The sequence below is a fragment of the Corvus kubaryi genome, unplaced genomic scaffold (assembly GCF_017639235.1).
Source record: "Corvus kubaryi isolate FWS band 111438036 unplaced genomic scaffold, C.kubaryi_AGA036_p1.0 37322, whole genome shotgun sequence".
Lineage (NCBI taxonomy): Eukaryota > Metazoa > Chordata > Aves > Passeriformes > Corvidae > Corvus > Corvus kubaryi.
This window is the reverse complement of record NW_024581101.1, coordinates 1,748,518-1,766,823: the sequence shown is the minus strand read 5'-3', so window position 1 is coordinate 1,766,823 and position 18,306 is coordinate 1,748,518. Positions and strand designations below refer to the sequence as shown.

General features: G+C 55.2%; 1 long non-coding RNA gene across 1 annotated transcript; it reads right to left on the bottom strand.

The window, feature by feature from the left end:
- Positions 1-2,431: 2,431 nt before the first annotated feature.
- Positions 2,432-8,813, bottom strand: LOC121665232. Its single transcript, XR_006016291.1, has 3 exons — positions 8,483-8,813; positions 7,557-7,644; positions 2,432-2,794 (listed from the first exon to the last, which is right to left on the bottom strand). It is a non-coding gene; the product is annotated as an uncharacterized LOC121665232 (long non-coding RNA).
- Positions 8,814-18,306: the final 9,493 nt, after the last annotated feature.

The following is an 18,306-nucleotide window of genomic DNA, read 5'->3' as shown; positions in this document are numbered from 1 at the left end:
GTGGCAGAAGGTGCCCGGCTCCAAGGCTGCTGTGGGTGATGCTTTCTCCATCCTTGCTGTCTACTGCCTGAATCCCCCGGCTCTGTTCAGCTCTTACAGTTCCTCCTTCCCAGGAAGAGCCGGTCGGCTGTTCCCAGTCCTGCATCTCCACTGTTCCTGGAGAGACGGAAAGTGCCGGGGAGCTGCTGTTGTGCGCAGGCTGGAGCAGCCGGAGGCGTTCTGCTCCTCCGTGCTCTGCCCCGCGGGTCCTGCTCCTCGTGTGAGCGCTTGTACCGCCTGAAAGGAGCCTCAGGGCTGCTGCGCTCCCACGTCTCGTCTCGCTGTGGTCTGGTTAAGGCAGAGCAGTGAGGTTCAGGTCTGATAGCAGTGAGCCTCCTTGTGCACTCCGGGCGCAGAGGGGCCCATCCCAGGGGGTCCTGCAGCCACCCCCCACCCAGTTTATGTGGTGTGAGAGGCTGCAAAACCCTCCTCTCCTTATGAGCACCTGCAGAGCTGCTCTGCAGAGCCAAGATGACTCCCAGTGTCCCTCGACCAGCTCTGGAGGGCCTGGAGGCACTTGCTCCCGCTCATGAGTGCTTCCATGGAAAGGCAGCTCAGGGCGTTTTCCTGCTGCCCCAGGGCACTCGGCACTGCCCATGACGGCATCTTGGGTTCTGCGGGATCCAGTGAAGCCCAACAGTCCCTGTCAGCTGTAAGGGTTCATGAGCCCTTCCCATGCCTCTGGGAGCCCAGGCTGAGACAGGAGGAAGGGCCAGTGGATGTAAATTATTGGGAGCTCTGCTGGCTCCATTCTGTGGCACACAAACCCCTTGGCTTCCCCCAGCCATAGATGAGCAGCAGCTCCCCCAGCACTGGTTCTGCTCTGCTCATGCTGGGAGAGAAGGAAAGTCTGGGAGGTGTCTGTGCAGAAAAATCTCCATGTCGATGTGTGAGCTGATATATAGATCCAGATATGCGTGTTCATAAAAATGTTCTGCAGAAGCCAATACTGGATCCAGCACAACCTCCAAGTGTTAATCGTAATAAATGGGAAAGGGACATAAATCGAAATAAGTGGGAAATGGCTGTTAATAAAGAGGTGTTGTGCTGCTGGAGGGATGAAAGGTGGTGAGCAGAGCTCCACTCTCCAGCCCCCTCCTCCACCCTTTCCTGAGCCCGCAGCCTCCCAGGGCTGCCCCACTGCTGCTTCTGCAGTTCTTGCAAGGCCTTCATTGCCCAGTTCCCCCCAGGACCCTGCCCCAGGGTGGGTGGATGTGCCCCCAGCCTTCCCTAGGACAGGGCAGTGAGAGGGAGCAGGGCCAAGAGCTGCCAGAGATGGCTGGAACACCTCAGGCTCCCCAAGGACCCTGCTCTTGTGAGCTACAGCCATCACCCCATGGTTCCTAAAGACTCTCCAGGCACTCGTTGAGGATCACTCACCTGGAATTCCCTTGGCTGTCAGGGACCACGGCCCCAGTGCCAGGGGACTGTGCCTCATCCGTCTGGTTAAACGCTGGGAGGGCCTGTGGTGTTTGCTGCTCAACCCACAGTGAGATGGGGAGGGAGTCTGAGCCTTGTTTGAGTCCTGGCCATGCCATGGGGAGAGGGGGCCTGGGGACAGACACCCCATTCCATTGGTAGGGAGTAATTTTAGAACTTCCCCCATTCCCTGCTAATGCAGTGCAACCAGTGCCTTTCCCTTTTTCCCGTTTCAGGTCCATAAAACAGGCGCTGACAGAATTATTTGACAGGCTGGAGGCAGCAGCCCCGGGCTGGCTGGGTGGCCCCATGATGCTGGGCTGTCCTGCCCTGTGTCCCCCATGGCCCCACAATGCCAGACTGTCCTGCCCCATGACCCTCACAGCTCTCACAGCCCTGTAGCTCCCCTGTTGCGGAGCACAAGGAATGGATGCCTTGCTCTGCGATAGAGGAACGTGTGATTTTATCACCCTTCACAGCATTTTGCCCTGGCAGCTTGTGACCAGCCAGGCTGCTAAAATTCCCTGGAAAGAGGAGGGATTCGTGGCACATTACCGTTTATAGGATGGTGCTTTAACCCCAAGGCCACCCCAGCCCCATGCAGTCGCTCACTCGTGTCTGGGCTGTCCTCAGGCTCTGCCACATCCTTCTGCTTGGGAAAGGGACGAGGAGGGGGATGGGGCCAGGGAAGGGGAACTTTTGACCACCTGTGCCACAGCTCACTGGTGCCAAGTGCCAGCAGGAGCCGGGTGTCCGTCCTACCCCTTCCCCAGACTTTTTGGGGGAGCAAGAACAGGGCATGGAGGGTGGGAGCTGCAGGGATTGCAGTGCCTTTTCCTGCCTCTTCCCTTACATCCCCTCCCACCATCAAGGAGGGGCAGCAACAGGGGAGCTCAGTGGAATGGCATCAGAAGGGGAGGGGAACCCTCGGAGATGTTGAAGCAAGTCAGGAATGAGGATGCACTTGTGGAAATCCAGCGTGTCGCTTCGTATATTTGACCACACCAATTCCCAATAAAAGAAAACCCAAGCTCATTACACAGAAACATCAAACCAGCCAAGATAATTATCTCTAATTAGTGCTAATTTAAAAGCGAGGTCTGTTCTAGAGCTGAATTGTTGCATATTTCATTAGTTCATTAGATGCTGAGCAGACAATGCAGATAAGAGGATCAGTTCACTGGGATGATATAAATTTCATCCTCCCTTCACTGCAAAGAGCTTGGGGGTCCGTGTTCACAGCACACACCATGTGCTGGGCCACCGAGCCCAGACAGCCCCCCCAGATCACTCTGTGCTTCATCCTCTGGGGAGGGTTCGTGGAACACTGCGTTAACTGCAGAAATTAAAAAGAGAGTCAGAGAGAAACAAGCAGTTTGTCAGTCAATGTTGTCATCTCACTGTCTCCACCAATATCAATCAAATCATTCTGGGTCTCCTTCAGTGCCTGGGTGGGGAGGAAAATTGTTGGGCCCTTCAGATTCACCCTTGGGAAAAGGAGAAGCCTCCAAAGTGGGGAGCGGGTTCCAGTGAGGATGTGTCTTGGGCTGTCCCATGCTCCCACAGGCAGCAGAGAGGGGGCAGAGTGGTATCCTAGGGTGAAGTATGCCCCATGTCACCTTCAGTGAACTGTCACCCCCTTTTCCATCTCTCCTCCATCCCCTTTTCTCTCTTCTCCACACCCTTTTCCATCTCTTCTTCACCCCTTTTCCGCCTCTTCTCTGCCTCCTTTCCCATTTCTTCTCCATCCCCTCTCCTCTCTCCTCCATCCCACAGAACAGTGGAGGTTCCAGTGCAGCAGAGCTGTGCATCCTCTGGTGTCATAGCCATGAATTCCAGCTGTCCCCTGAAGAGCCTCTGGAGGAGCCAGTGCCGAGATGCGTCTGCCCTTTCCAGCTCCAGCACCCTCATCCCCAGCTCAGCTCCCATCCCTGACCCTTTTCCCTCCTGCCACAGCCCTGCCTGGCCCCGGGAAGCCACTACTGATGAGATGAAGAGCAAAACTGGGCACTTGAGTGGTGATGTGTGAGCAGGAATAAAGGATTTGGCTTTCAGATGCACTCCAAGATTGCAGAAAAGTAACCCTTCTGTGGGTGGAAACAGGAAAACAGCCCCTCTCTGCACACTGCAGGGTTTTAGTCAGATTAACCCGAATTTGTGCCTCTTTCAGCTGTAACTGCCAGTGGGGCCTGGGCCTGGCTCAGAGCAAGATTTTGTCAAGTGAAAGGCAGGAGAAGTTTTAATCCTGGAGAAGTTCCTGAGCACAATCCCGGTAATTGAGGGAAGTTTCTGCAGGTGTTTGAAGCTATAATTAATCTCTGAGAAAGAGAGGAGAGCTTCGAGTCCTTTGAAGGAGCAAACCTGGGAGCTTTAGAGCATTTCAGAAGGGAAAATTGAACAGGGATGAGCTATGCAAAGCGAAGAAGAGTTACAGATGTCAGCTTTGGGAAATGAGAAGCTGGGCTGGGGGGGGACAGTGGAAACCCCCTCCCAGGACCTGGGGTGAGGGAGCCCAGAGCAGGAGTGCAGGAGGGGAAGGGGTTGTAATGAGGGCAACTGGATCACTCCGAAGTACCTGTGATCAGCACATTCCAGGCATCGGAGCCAAAGCCCAGACCTGCTTAGTGAGGTTCCTGATGCCGAAATGCTGCTTGTTTTCCAAAGGGCTGCTGGAGAGGCTGGAGATGGCCAGGGGAGTGCACACACGGCAGTGACAGGAGAGAGCAGAGTGTCAGTGGGAGCAGCAGCAAAGAGCCCGGGTACAGCACCCGGCAGGATCAATTAGTTAATGGCTGCTTCTCCAGACAGGGAATGGTGATTTAATGAACGCAAAACTGATTTACTGATTACTCAGGAAGCTCGCCTTGCTAAGGAGACAGCTCATTCCTGCCTGGTCCCTGCTCTCCCTCACTGCCAGCTGGGCCAAAGGGCAGGAATCTGGGGAGCAGGAGCTCAGGGAACTGGCACAGGAACAGGCTTGCTCATGTCTGAGCATCCTCTGAGCCCCATTTCCACAACACCATCCTGAAATCTGCCTTGTTTCTTCTGCTTTAACCATGTGTATTCCGAGGATGGAGCTGGAGATGCTGCATTCTGAGAAGTCACCACTGGTGAGGAGGTGCTGATGTTTGGGTTCATCTCTGAGATCTTGGGGAGGTTCTTTCCACAGAACCACTCTCCCAAACCATTCTCCAGCAGCATCTCCTGGCCTCACCTGCTCCAGATTCAGGAGAGCTTGAGGTGGGTCTGTGAAGTGACCACACAACCTCCTGGCCAGGTGAGGTTGTCTGTGGTGCACATATTAGTGAGACCTCTCCCTGACCATCCTCCCACTGGTGGGTTCCTGCTGCCTCCACAGGACACAGTCCTGCCCAGTGGCCCAGGCAGCAAAGCTCAGGTTGTAGAGCCCTGGGCATAATGTTTGTAGGCCTAATACAAAAAACAACCTCAGAGTAGTTCAAAATGCGGGTCTGGTTGGTGCTGTGCCCTACCTGCAGACCCCCCAGCTCTGGGTCTCCCTGGCCCCCTTGGTCTTCCTCTCCCCCAGGGAATGGTGCAGGCCCCTCTGTTATTCCTCACTGTGTCTCCTCAACTGCCTCCAGAAGGAATGTTTGGATTTCATGCTCAATATTCTGGATGCAAGCCGAACATCAAAACCTCAGCAGGGTGCCTGGGAGCATCTGAGGGAGAATATCAGAGGAGTCTGTTTCTACAAAGGAAAAGAAACCAACAAAGCCTCTGTTTGGGGATGTTTTTTTCATCCTCGGCTGTACATACAAATAATAACTTTAGACATGGGGGTTTTTATTATTATCACCCTTCCTGATATCAATCTCTCTTTTTCATTATAATAAATATTGATTTGTGCTGTTAGAAAATGACTTTCCCAATCAGCTGGTGATCTTCCCGCAGGCACAGCGATGGGGATGAGGACAGTGGGATCATCATTCCAGGAACAAACATCCTGCTTGTGCCCCCTTCCCTGCCAGCAGCACCAGGGGGTGCAGCTGAGGGGCAAAGGGGACCATGAGTGACGTTTGGGCTCCTCTGGACGGAGGCAGCTGTGACCTGCTGTGGTGGGGGATGGCTAAAACAGCCGCCCAAAATCCCACTTCTCCCTTCTCTCTCCTGCCACAAGGCAGGACAAACACCTTCATAAACCACTAATGACAGCTTTTCTTGTCAGTGAACATTTTCTTACTCCCAGGTATCTTCAGGGCTCTGGCCTCATTCCTCTGCTGTGTCTGTATCATTCCCAGCACAGCTCTGGGGCCACATTAATTCTCTTCTACGTGGAATTTGTTTTGTGCCTGCAGAAATGTGCTTGGGTTGGTGTAAGAACTGAAATAAAAATAGCTGCTTTCCCCAGAAGAGCTCTCTGGTTATCCAAGATGGATCAAACCCTGGAGCAAAGGGAAAGGTAACACCAGGGGCTGGATTGCAGAGTCAGCCCTCCCTGAGCATCCCAGTTCAGCTGTAACTCAGGATGGATTTAGAAATAGGGACAGCTGGGGGAGCTGGGGAAAGAGCATTGCTTGGGAAGAAAGCACCAGGCAGCTGAGAGGAGAAGGAGGAGGAGGAAGAGCAGGAGGGGATGAAGGCAGTTGGAGCAGGGTATCACTGAGCACTGGCCTTGATCTGCATCCAGGAGGAACCTGTGCCCTGCTCCACTGGGACAGCCATGGCCTTGTAAATGCCAAGAATCGTTTACAAAAGGTTGGAAAAGCCCATGGAGTCCAACTGTTCCCCAGCGCTGCCAAAGCCACCAGTAACCCGTGTCCCCAAGAGCCACATGTGGCTGTTAGATCCCTTCAGGGATGGGGACTCCACCACTGCCCTTGGACCCTGTGCCAGGGCTGGAACACTCTTTCCATGAAGGAAGTGTTCCTAATATCCAACTAAACCTCTCCTGGCTCAACTTGAGGCCATTCCCAGCACCACACACCCACAGAGCTGGTGGGACACTGCAGATGAGGCCCCTGTCACCAGGAGGGGGGACAGGAGAGTCCAGCCCCCTGTCTGCCAGGCCACGCCCTGGCTGGGATGTGAGTGGGAAAATGCAATTTTCCAGCCCAGCAAACCCTGCACCACCTTTGCCGGAGGCTGGGGAGGAGGGAGAGCGAGGAGGGGGTTTGGCAGCCCAAAGATTTCCAGTCTCTGCTTGGCAGAGAACAGGCTTTGCCCTCGGATGTCAGAGCTCCCAGCCTGAACCATGAGTGCAGCCAAAATCATTTTCATGAGATATCAACAGGATCTACAGGAATAAAGGATAACAGTGTTTGCTTCTAATCCAGGGAGCCCGTTTGAGAGTGGAGCCTCGGCTTGGAGCACCTGCCAGCCCTGGAGCAAACCACAGGCAATTTCTGCTGGGGAACAAACCCACCACCTTCTTGTTTCACACCCTCTCTGTGCCCTCAGGCCCTCCCAAGCTACGCCTGAGCCTGGGGGGCCACGGAGAGGGAGGGAAAACAATCGTGTTGCATTTTAAGAAGTGATTTTTATCAGAAAGCTGCTATTTATCAGTTTTATTAAAGTGCCATCTCCCAGACTCTGGGGTCATGAGTTAATCTCAGCTTTCATTAACTAAAAACACACGTTTCTCACAGTGGGAGCTGAGAAGTTGGCTGAAGTGAGGAGAACCTGGCAATGATTTCTGCTTCCCAGGACCCTGTTTGGGGGGAAAGTTGCTCTGGAGGCTTTGCAGCTGATGGAACAGTGTTGGGCAATCATCTGGAGCTCCCAAAAAAGCTTTTGGGTGCTGTGCCAGGTGCTGGTGCCTGCCTGTCCTGCAGCACCCAAAGGGACATCACCCTGTCCCCTGGCCCAGGGCAGTGCCAGCCCTTGGTGGCTCCAGGTGAGTTCCCAGAGCCTGGGCAGAGCCATGCAGCTCCGAACAGATCCACTGGAGAAGTTTTTGCCCCGCCAGGAACCCTCTGCCCATGCGGCATCGCGGCGGAAAGGCGGCCCCATGCCAGGGCCCCATCCCCGGCTCCCCACCGAGCGGGAGCAGGATTTGCAGGCTGCTGACACGGACATCCTGCGTGGGCGAAGGAGGCTCTGCCGCGGAGCAGAGCCCTCCAGCAGCCGCTTTCACTCACAGATTTATTGGTGCTGTGAGGAAAACGAAACCATGTGGAGCCGCTGTGCAGAGCCGGGAAAGGAGCTCGTGGAGCAGACGGAAATTTCCTGAAAGGTGAATATGGCAGAGCATTAAAAGACAAATAAATACAAAAGCTTTGCTTTATTCCTCTGTCTCAGCTGTGCTCCAGCTTGCCCTAAAGCCCAGGGAATAGAGGAGCCCAAGACTTTACGGTGGATAAAAGGCCAGACCAGAGCTCCCTGTACCCCAAACACCCCAGTGTCCCCCAATGCCCACAGCCAGAGGCACATCCCATAACGGGCATTGATAGGGCAGCCTGCCCAGGTGGGATATCCCTACCCAGCCCCAGGGAGTCTGGGGTTGCTTTAGGAATGGCGGGGGGAAGGTTTATCTCCCCAATATTTCTCTCCTGTTGCCCGCCTGGCAGCAGCCGGAATCTTCCTGGTGTATGCAGAGCACGGCTATTCCTGAGCACTGCCATGGGGTTTATCTCCAAGGTGTTCTCTCCTGGAAGTCATTGGGAAGCCAAATCTCCCCTCCCTGCAGCAAATCAGGAATGCTTGGCCAAAGATCCCTGGTCCTTCAGAGCCCCCGGCACTGCCAGGAAGGTAGGCATGTCCTGGCCCAGGCCCCTGGCCCTGGCACAGGGTGAGCTGCCCCGTGGTTCCCGTGCAGGGACGGTGTTTTTCCTGCACGTATCTCTCCCTGCTCCCATCCCCGCTCTCCAGCCTCTCCCCTGCCTGCCACATTGAGCCCAGATGTCTCCTTTAAAGGGGAACAGCAAAGTTTTGTTTAAAATAACACTATTTAAAAAAAAATACAGCCCTTCCAAGATGGCCAGCAATTAATCAACTCTCCATGCAAGCTCTGAACTTGCACACACATCTGAAAGCAAAGCCCGTGGAGCTGAGCTGCTCCGCTCACCTGCCAGTCCCCACCCTGGGATTTCGGGTGTCCCCTGCCAGGAGCCGATGGAGCCTCACTGAGCCGGACCCGGGTCCTGGCCCAGGCACGGCTCCAGGAGATGCAGAGGAAGGAGCTCCCCTGCTCCTGCATTCCTTAGGGTCAGAGCTTTAGATGCTTAACTGGGAAAACAGGGAGAGCTGGATGCCCTGCTTGCACGTTCCCCCCGTGCTCTGCTGCAGCAGGAATTTAAGGTGTGAAAAAATGAGAATTGGGTCTTTTTCCCTTATGCATCCCTGTGTGCCTCTCCTGTGTCCCCCCTAAACCAGCCCTGCACAGGCCATGGTGTGGGAGACAGCAGAGACCGGGTCCTGCAGGGCTGTCCCAGCTCCTCATCCTCAAGGGGGAAGGCCCATGGCCCCATCTCAGCCCGGGACGGCTTCCCAAGCCCCAAATCTCTAAACAACTCCCTTCCCCCATGACCTGCTCCCTGTCCCCCCACCCGAGGTTTTCATTTATCAGGAGAATTATTAAAACAGCCATTTCTCAGCTGTCTAATGTTTCAAACCCTGCTCCCATTCATCTGATAAATATTTGCAGAGCTTGACATTGTCTTCAGCTCATTCCCTTCTGCAGCAAACAATCCCTTCCCTTCTCCTGGGGCTCACAGAGCGGGACTGCCCACCCCAGCACAGCCAGGCCCATGTGCTCCCTCCTGCTGCTGTCCTCTGGGGAATGAGAGGGGGAATTGCCCACCCCTCCTTTGGAATCGCCTGCTGTCCCTCTGGCACGAGCCGTGGCATGGTGCCAGAGCTGCGGGGGTGCCCGGCTGGCACTGGCCGCCCTGACCTGGTCCAGCCCCATCGGTGTCACCAACTTTGCATCACCCCCCCAGAGCCACTGCCCTGACAGTGACAGCTATCCCGGGTTGCTCCAAGCCCCATCCCACCTTGCCTGGGACACTTCCAGGGATGGGGCAGCCACAGCTTCTCTGGGTACCCTGTGCCAGGGCCTCACCACCCTGGCTCAGCTGTTTCCCCTCTCAGAGCCGATTTTCTGTGGGGCACAGGGGTTTTGTCCCTTCACAGCTACTTCTGCCGCCCAACATCCCAATATCTGATTATTCTGCAGGCAAAGCAGCAGGCACACGAAGCTGGAGTGTTCATTTGTTAGACATCATGTAGAAGCCAAAATCCACAAGGTTTATCTGGTGAACTGTGACCCAGCTGAGCCCAGCCATGACCACAAGGAGCCCCGTGGGATCACTTCACAGCCCCGATCTTGACCACACTTCACCCAGGAGCCCACCCCAACCTGTCCTTTGACTGCCAGCGGCTCCACAGGCGTCACCTCCAGCCAACAGCAGCTCCTGTCACCCCCCATGGTCATTAACTTCAGACAACACCCCCACACCCTCCCATCCCTCGCTGGCACTCAGAGCCTGCTCAGCACGTGAGTGACAGGGAACACGGCGGTGGTGGCAGCAAAGCCATCAAGTGACACAGCTTTAGCTGCAGCTGGGGCTTTGCAGCACTGAAGTGATGTCTCACTGCTCTGCTGCACTGATCCTGTTCAACGTCAATTGAAACCCTGATCACAAAAGAGCCCAGCCCGAGATTCCAGCCCGAGGAGCGATGGATGGCAGGAAAGGGAGATCTGCAGCCTGCCCTTCACTGCAGTGCCGTGGAGAGCAATGAAAGAGGCCTTTTAATCTATCACCTCCTCTCCCCAGGCCAAAACAGGCCCTGCATTAACCTCCAGGGCTTCCCCAGCCTAAATTTAAACAGCTCAAGGTTTCCAGCACTCCCTTTAGGATACTGCTCTGCAGCCTATGGAGCTGCTCTGCTCTATGCAGTTTCCCTGGGAGTCAGCCTAAATACTTCATTTCTTCCCCCTTTGTCCTAATTAGAGCTAGCAAAGTAATGAGAACATTATTTACAAATTATTTGAAGCTGAGGTTTGCACACAGATTTCCGAGCAGCCAGAACACGTTTGCAGGAAGCACGTGTGCCACACTCAGTGTGTGACATCCACTTATCACCCACCTCGACCCATTCGAGTTCACTCCCCAAGGACCTTCCCAAGCCATTGGGTGCTCACAGCCTTCCAGCCCTCAGACAAACCCTCAGAAATGCCTTTTCCACCCTCTGGAGGCCGAAACATCAACTCGAGCACGGGGTGACACTGCAGGGTAACTGCCTCCCGTGGGGTGATGGCCCGGGGCAGCCTCAGGACACACAGGCTCCTTGCCATGCACCAAGCACGGGGCTTTTTGGGAGCTGCTCTGTCCTAGGATGTGTCTGGAGCTAAATCTCCTCTGCCCCTGGTCCCTTGATGCTCCCCCCAGCCAAACTCTGCCAGAGGAAGGGTCCCTGCCTGCCTGGGAGCCACCTCCAGCAGGACACTGACAGCAGAGCCGGAATGCTCCAGGGTATACAGTCTCTGTCACAGAAAAAAGCCTTCAGAAGAGGCCGAGCAGGATATGAACACATTGCAATCCCCCACGTGCTGCCCTAGAGTGGAGAGGGTCTGTGGAGACTCCAGTTTTAAGCCCCCCTTTCAAAGGCTTTTATTACAGACTTAGTCATAAAACTCTGCCTGGGGCGGATTTGGCACTCGGGGCCTCGGCCCGGAAGCCAAACCCTTTTCATTTTTTAATAACATTTCATGAAAATCCATTTGGCCCTTTGTAACTCGGACAGGTGGGAAAACAATAGAGGCTTCTACTCCCAGCCCCTCGCGCCAGCCCGGCCGCTCTCCCAGCAGGCTGGGGGCTGCTCCCTGCCCCGGGACCCTCGGGACCCCACAGCCACAGCCAGGGGTGGGACAGGGCTGTGGTGTCAGGGACACTTTGGCAAAGCCCCGAATTACTGAGGGGTGTGTGAGAGCTGCACATCCATCCCAGTCTCCAGGTCCGTCTGCTGGAGGCTGGGGATGTTTTATCCACCCTAGAGCTGAGCAGAGGGGTTGCTGTTGCCCCCCATTGCCTTGCCCAGGACCAGAGCCCCTGGCACTGCCAGCACCAGGGAAGCCCTGTGCCTGTCCCCAGCTGGGTACTCACATGTCCCCCCCAGCCCTTCCCTCTGAGCCAGCACCTGGATACTCCAACTACCCATCACTCCAGAGCCACTGTCACCCTAAAGCCACCACCACATTAGAGCCACTGTCACCAACGCTGGAGGTGCCGTTCTGGGGAGGGATGTAAAACCTGAGCGGGAGGGCGACGTCAGCCTCGGAGCCGTGTGCGAGGGGCTCCTGGCGTCGGGCTCTATTTGTACAGCTTGTACCTTAATGCTCCCAAAGTTTAGATGATCAGGAGTGACCAGCAGCTCTGCAGGGAAGAACACGACAGGTTTAGCACAGCCAGTGTGAGCTGAGCCCTCGGGGGGGCCAAAAGCCCCGGCCCACGAGCTCTCAGTGCAGCACGACAGAGCCCAGGGCTGTCCCAGGGACAGAGGGAGGGCACAGCCTGGGGACCAAGGGACAAGCTGTGCCTGCTGCCTGCACCCAGAACAGGGATGCAGCAGCCCTGGTAGCTGGGCAGAGGGGTCTGAGGGCACAGGAGTGCCCGTGCACCCCGTGCTGTGGGCTCGGTGCCTCGCAGAGGAGCAGTTTCCCGGCCAGGCAGAGGCAAACAGCCCCCCACCACCCCCCATGTCACTAGAGTCCCCTCCTTGGAGGGCTGCAGGGGCAGTTTAACACCAGATCCATGTTTGAAAGGTTGGAGTTATGAGTCTGTCAGCATTTCCATTACAGGCCCTGATTAATCTGGGGGTACGGGGCAGGGTTAGGAGTTGTCATTCCAGATGTGAATATTTGCTTTAATTCCCCTAAAAAAAAAAAGGGGGGGGGGGGGGTGGTTTAAATCCTTTAACTTTGTGTTTTTCCTTTCAAAGGAAGGAAAATATGCGCCGTCTGGGTCTGTTTTGTTTTTGCTGCAGAGCTCCAAATGCTGTTTGCCAGGTTCATGGCCATGAGGGCTTTCACTCGAGCTGGGATCGCCTCTGTCCTTTATGGAGTCGACACATTTTTATCAGGGAGTCCTAATCGGGGGATCTCCCTGGAAACAGCCCAGGTGTACAGGAAGGGACTGCTGAGCCTCTTGGGGTGACGCTGAGGCAGTGGGTACCTGTTCCCATAGAACAGCCTGCAACCGGAAGAGGTAGGTTTGGATGGGATATTGGGAAAAAATCCTTCCCTCTGAGGGTGGTGAGGCCCTGGGACAGGGTGCCCAGAGAAGCTGTGCCTGCCCCACCTCTGGAAGTGCTCAAAGCCAGGTTGGACGGGACTTGGAGCAAGTCTCCCCATGGCAGGGGGGTGGAAGAAGATGAGCTTTAAGGTCCCTTTCAATCCAAACTGTTCTGGGATTCGATGATTCCCACCGTTGGATGGAGGCAGTGTGCTGGCAGCTGAGAGCATGCGTGCTCTGGCAATACAGCCAAGGCCAGAAAAAGGATCTAAACCCTGTGGAGGGGGCTCTCTCCAGGCTGCTCCATTTCCCCCGGCTCTCGTGCACATTGGATCCCACTCCCAGCCACGTGCTGCAGCAGGACTGGAGGAAGGCTCCCAGCTGCCATCCCTCCCACCTCCGCTGCTTGGAAACATCACTGAGAGCTGGTGGGCTCAGGATGCAAGAAATGGGCCCAGAGCTCTGCAGAGACAAGCCCATAACACCAGCACTGGCTGCAGCTGCGTGGGGAGGTGGGGGCTGTGCCATGGCCAGGGCCCTTTTATTGCCATCTTTTCACTCAAGAATCTGCCTGGCAGCTTTTCAGCTCCTTGCAGAGACATGGTTGCTGCTGCTGCTGCCAGCAGAAGACCCACAAATAAACTCCCCATTAATGCTGACTTGTATCAAAGTTGGTATCAGCGTTTTGCAGCGAGGGCTGAAGGAGCTGCATCTGCTCACACAGCCTTGGGGGGCTCTGGGACTAGCAGGGAGCACAGAGCTGCCAGTGGAGCCCAGTGCCAGCCCCAGCTTCCCTTGTTCCACTCCCTCCCTCTGTGACACGGTGGGTAGAGGAGTCAGAGGCAAGTCAGAGCTGGAGAACCAGGGTATCCCGAGGAATACAGAGCTGGGAGTGAGAGCAGCTGACAGCAGACCCTAAAACTTTGCTCTTTGTAGGGGCCATTTAACAAATAGCTCTACAAACAATGGCACTGTAAGGTGTGTGGCCGTGCAGGGTCCTGCATCCCCAAAACCCCACAGCATCATAGTTCCCAGGCGTAATCCCCACAGTAACATCCGTCCCACAGGCAGTGTCTGTGCTTGTGGGGATCTGTGGGGACCCTCCCTGCCACCAGCTCCTCGCATCACACATGTGCTCCTGCCCCGTTCACGTGTGACACAACTGGCTGACTTTCTTCCCAGGGAAACTCGTGTTTCCTCATGAGGGACAATAGATTAATTGCTGACATAAAGAAAAACAGCAGGAAGAGCACAGTTAAAAACCCGAGAGTGATCAAGGGGAAGGAAAGCCTGTGCAAACACGGGGTATCTCTGGCAGATGTGGTGCTGCCCCTGAGCCCAAAGGGCTGCTCCTCAGCCTCTGTTTGCTGAAGGTCCCGGGGGAGCAGCAGCAGCGGGAGCCCATGTTCCAGCAGGGAATGCTGATAGATACGGGGCTGCCGGGTGAAGGCAGGGAGAACTCACCTTGCCCTGGGGACACGAGCATGCAGTGCCCACACCCACCTGCTGCTGTGCCACGGGGGCTGTTCCCCACCTCACTCTGGTCCCTGACCCCTGTTCCCAGCCCCTATCCATGATCGCTGACCCCTGCTCCCAGCCCCTATCCTGGGCACTCCTCTGCCCCTCTTCCCTGCAGGTGCTCAGCAGCCTAAACCCCAACATTCCAGCTCTGCACCCTCCCAAGTGCCAAAGCAACTCAAAGCTGATCCTCACAGCTCTGGAAAATCATTCCTCTGGTCTCTATGACTTGATGCAATTTAGGAGCCTGACTGTGGGAACTAAAGGTCCAGGTACCATCATCCCCAGCTCCCGGCCAGGGGATATGGCTACAGCTGATGCCACACTCAGTGAGTGCCTGGAAGAGAAGTCCAGTGGAGAAGTGGGAATGGCTCTCGGGATCAGCACAAGGGAGCACAGGGAGCGCTGGGCCACAGAGTGCTTGTTCTGCACTCTGGAAATTAATACCTGGGTTCTTCGTGGGGAAACAGAGATGGGATCAGGTCACCTCCTTGTTTTGGGGGCAGCCGCAGAGAAAAGGGGCGAGGTAACAGGACATTGAGGGCTGATGGGGCTTCCTGTCCTCCATCCTCCCCCAGCATCAGGGTGTGAGCACAGACCCACATGGAATGTTCTGATCAGGTCTTGGAAAACCTGCCTGGAAGGTGGTGCTGCGTGCAGTGACAGGCTGCTGCCTTTTCCCATCTTTCCTTCCTCTTTTCTGCTGTTTTTCCATGTTTTTGCTGTCACAGCTCAGAGCGTGGGGAACAGATGGAGGTGGAAAAGGGTGATGGGGAGGGGGCTTCTTGGTGCAGATGAAATTAGTCATGAAAACACAGTCAGCATGTGTCTTCGCACGTCAGCCTGCAGTAACTGTGTGGGGGTTTATGCTTCCCAAATGAGGTTGGGAAGTGGACAAATAATTGTTCCAGGGTTTGGTTTAGTTAATTGATTTTTTTATTTTTTTTCCAGCGAATTCGCACAATGTGGGAAGCTGGAGCAGTGGCCAGATGAAAGAACCCCCAGCGAGAGCAGCACCGCAGCCCGAGGTGGGGGAAAACCACGCCAGGCTCCTCTGCGAGCCCATCCGTCCTCAAGGGCTGTGGTGCCACGGGATGGGCAGCACAGGGCAGTCCCTCTGCCACCCCCAGCTGCCCCGCGCTGCCGGCACCACGGCGATGGCCCGGGGTTGTGGCGTGTCCTGGTGTGAGCAGGACCATCTGTCAGCCCCGGCTCCCTGGGATGTAGTTGTGACCGCCCGGAGAAGCCCATTAATTAGCGGGCAGCCCGGGCTGTCGGAGCTGCCGGCCGGGCAGCGCGGGGAGGAGGAGGCACCAGCCAGGGAGAGAAAACGGGTCATTTTTCAAAGTGATGAATGGGAGGAAAAGAAAGTGGAAAGGCGGACAAGGGGAAGAGAAGGGAACTGATTTCCAGATAAAGTTTTCAGGACACTTAAATAAACATCTCAGCCGGTGGAGCGGGGGTGGGGGCGCGGGGGACGTGTGTGAACTGGGCAGCGCAGGGAGCACTTCAGCGGGACACTTCAAATAAACAGCATTTTAAACCACGTGTGCTCTCCCTCCCGGGGGTTTTCCTCCGAGATTCCCTCTCTGCAATTCCCCCTGTGTCTTCAGCTTGGCCCAAAGCCTGGCAGCATTTCTAGTGCTACTTTGCCCCTTTAGCAAGATGGGTCCAGGGAAGGGGGACCCTTGCCATGGCTGAGAGGTCTCTCCTTGCTCCCAGCCCTCCTCCCTGGTGTGGAGAAGGGTGGCTGTGGATCCCTGGGACCTCATTCCTGGAGGAGGAGGAGCGGAGGAGGCAAAGCCATCATGCCCAACACACTCTGCTCTGTCCTGCTGCCTCCTCTTCCTCCCGTCAAGAACAAAAGAGCAAAGAAGGGAGAGCAGGAATTGCTGAGCCATTAAAATCAAAAATGAAAGCCCATCAATGAATTAATACAGCATTAAATGTTAATAATTAGGGGATCATAAACATTTATGGGAACAGATTAAAGCCAAGTTCTGCTCCATTAAGTTGCCTCATGTGGGCTCTGCTTCCCACCCACCTCAAAGGAGAAAGAGCCACAACAGGAGAGAGGCCCTGGAGGTGCTCAGTGCTCCGGCGGTCCCAGCAGCTCCAGCCCTTCCAGCTGCCCCAGGGGCATCCCTGGGAGCAGGGATGGTGGATCCGAGGGACAATGTGCTCTTCGGTGGGATTAGCTCCGAGAAGCAGAGCCGTGTGTGCCGAGAGCCCGGCAGCGCCAGGGGAGCACCGTGGGATGCAGTGATCACCCCAAGATGGGGATGTTCACAGTGGAAATTACATGGTTTGAACATCTGAGGGGTGATAGCAGCACGCTTAATCACCCACGCTGAGCCCAGTGTTGTTCATTCAGATTATTTAGGAAGTATTTGGAGTCAGGAGAGTTGGGATGAGGTGGTTAAACACGAAACACAGACAGTGTCCCCTGCGCTACATTTGCCTCTGAGCCCTTCTGCTGTGTGTCCCTGCTGGAGTTAAAGAGATGGGAGGTTTCTACCCCACAGAGAAAAAAGATGTTTTATTTTTATCATTTAAGTCTTTGTTTCTTGGGGGAAATTTTCTAGTTTTTTCAGTGACGGGATCTTTAAGGACCACTTTTTTTCCTAATAATATTTTTTAATGCTGAACCTTTTCTGAAAATACGGTTTTTCTAGCACTTTCATTTACCAAAAAACCCACTAAATTTTTTGTCAACAGCAAAAACAAAAAAAAAATCATTTTTCAGTAAAACACTCTTGAAATAAAGGAATGTCAGTAGCTCCAAGGGCTCTGCAGGGCTGCCTCTGCCAGATCTGATTTACCTATCACTGCTTCCTGCTTCTCTTACCAAAATAACCACTTCCAAGCTTGTGGTGGGATCACAGGAGGAGCAGGAGGGATCTGTCAGCCATCCCTGCACTGCTGGGAACAGCTCCCGGTGATTCCAGTCGGAGCTGGCAGTGAGAGTATCCCTGGCTCTGTGATGTTTGGGGGGACCAGGGCAGCTCTGGCAATTCCCATGAATTCCCGGCCATGAGGAAGCAACTGGGGAAGGAGGAAGGTTCCCCACACTGACACAGCTGGAAAACATCCCAGCTTTGGACTGAGGCCACGCTGGTGGGAAGCTGGGTGTGATGCAGGAGCAGCCAGACTCTGGGCTGCTGGAGATGGGCAGCTGTGCCCATTTCGTGGGAGCCTGGTCCTGCCCACAGGGCTGTCCCTGTCCTGGCAGGGATTGCAGTGGGCAGCCAGACCAGCCCTTTGCTTCATTGCTTGGGAAAAGCCCCATATGCAGCTGGAGCACTGCGGGGCTGTGTGTCCGTGGGCAAGCAGCAGGCAGGGAACACATCTGGGCCCCCCAGAGCCCATCCCAGTGGGATGATGTTGTTGTTGGCCGTGCCAGGGGCTGGGGGTCCACGGCAGCGGGGGCCCTTTTCAATCGAAAGCTTCCTGCTGGGGACCCTTCAAGGGCAGCCCTTGTAGCAGATCTAATTATACAAACAATTTTGTTCTGCTTCTCCAAATAAACACAGTGAGGTCTGCGGGACATGGCACGACGGGAAATTAGAATGGAGAACACTTGCTAATGGGCTCCTTAGCTGCAGGGGTAAACAGATTATTTGAAAAGGCCCCGGCCCCTCCGACAGATCCACTCGCTCCACTCCCCTCTCCTCCCACCCCTCGCTCCCCCCTGTTGCACCAAATATTAACCAAGCTTGCAATTTAATCAGATCTCTGAACTGTGAAAGGAGACTTCTGGAGATTCGATTTCAAGGCTTTCCCCTGTTAAGATTTGCATTGAGAAAATTAGATTAAAATCCTGCATGGAAAAAGGGTCTGGAGTCGGGGAGCGGGCATGGAGAGGACCGGGGAGGAGGAGAGCGGGCACAGAGGGGACCTCAAGTCTGGCTGATGAGTCAGGAGGTGGCTGGCAATGGAGTGAGACAGGGGATGCCCTTCCCTCCCCAGTACCCAAAGTTTTGGGCACAACCCTCCCACTGCTCCCCCGTACTCCTGCTGGGAGGTGGTCCAGATCACCTCATATAGAAAAGTAGCTTATTTGGGGCTGGGAATGGGTAATGCCGGGAATGGGTCTGGGAATAGGGCTGGGAATGGGTGATGCCAGGAATGGGGCTGG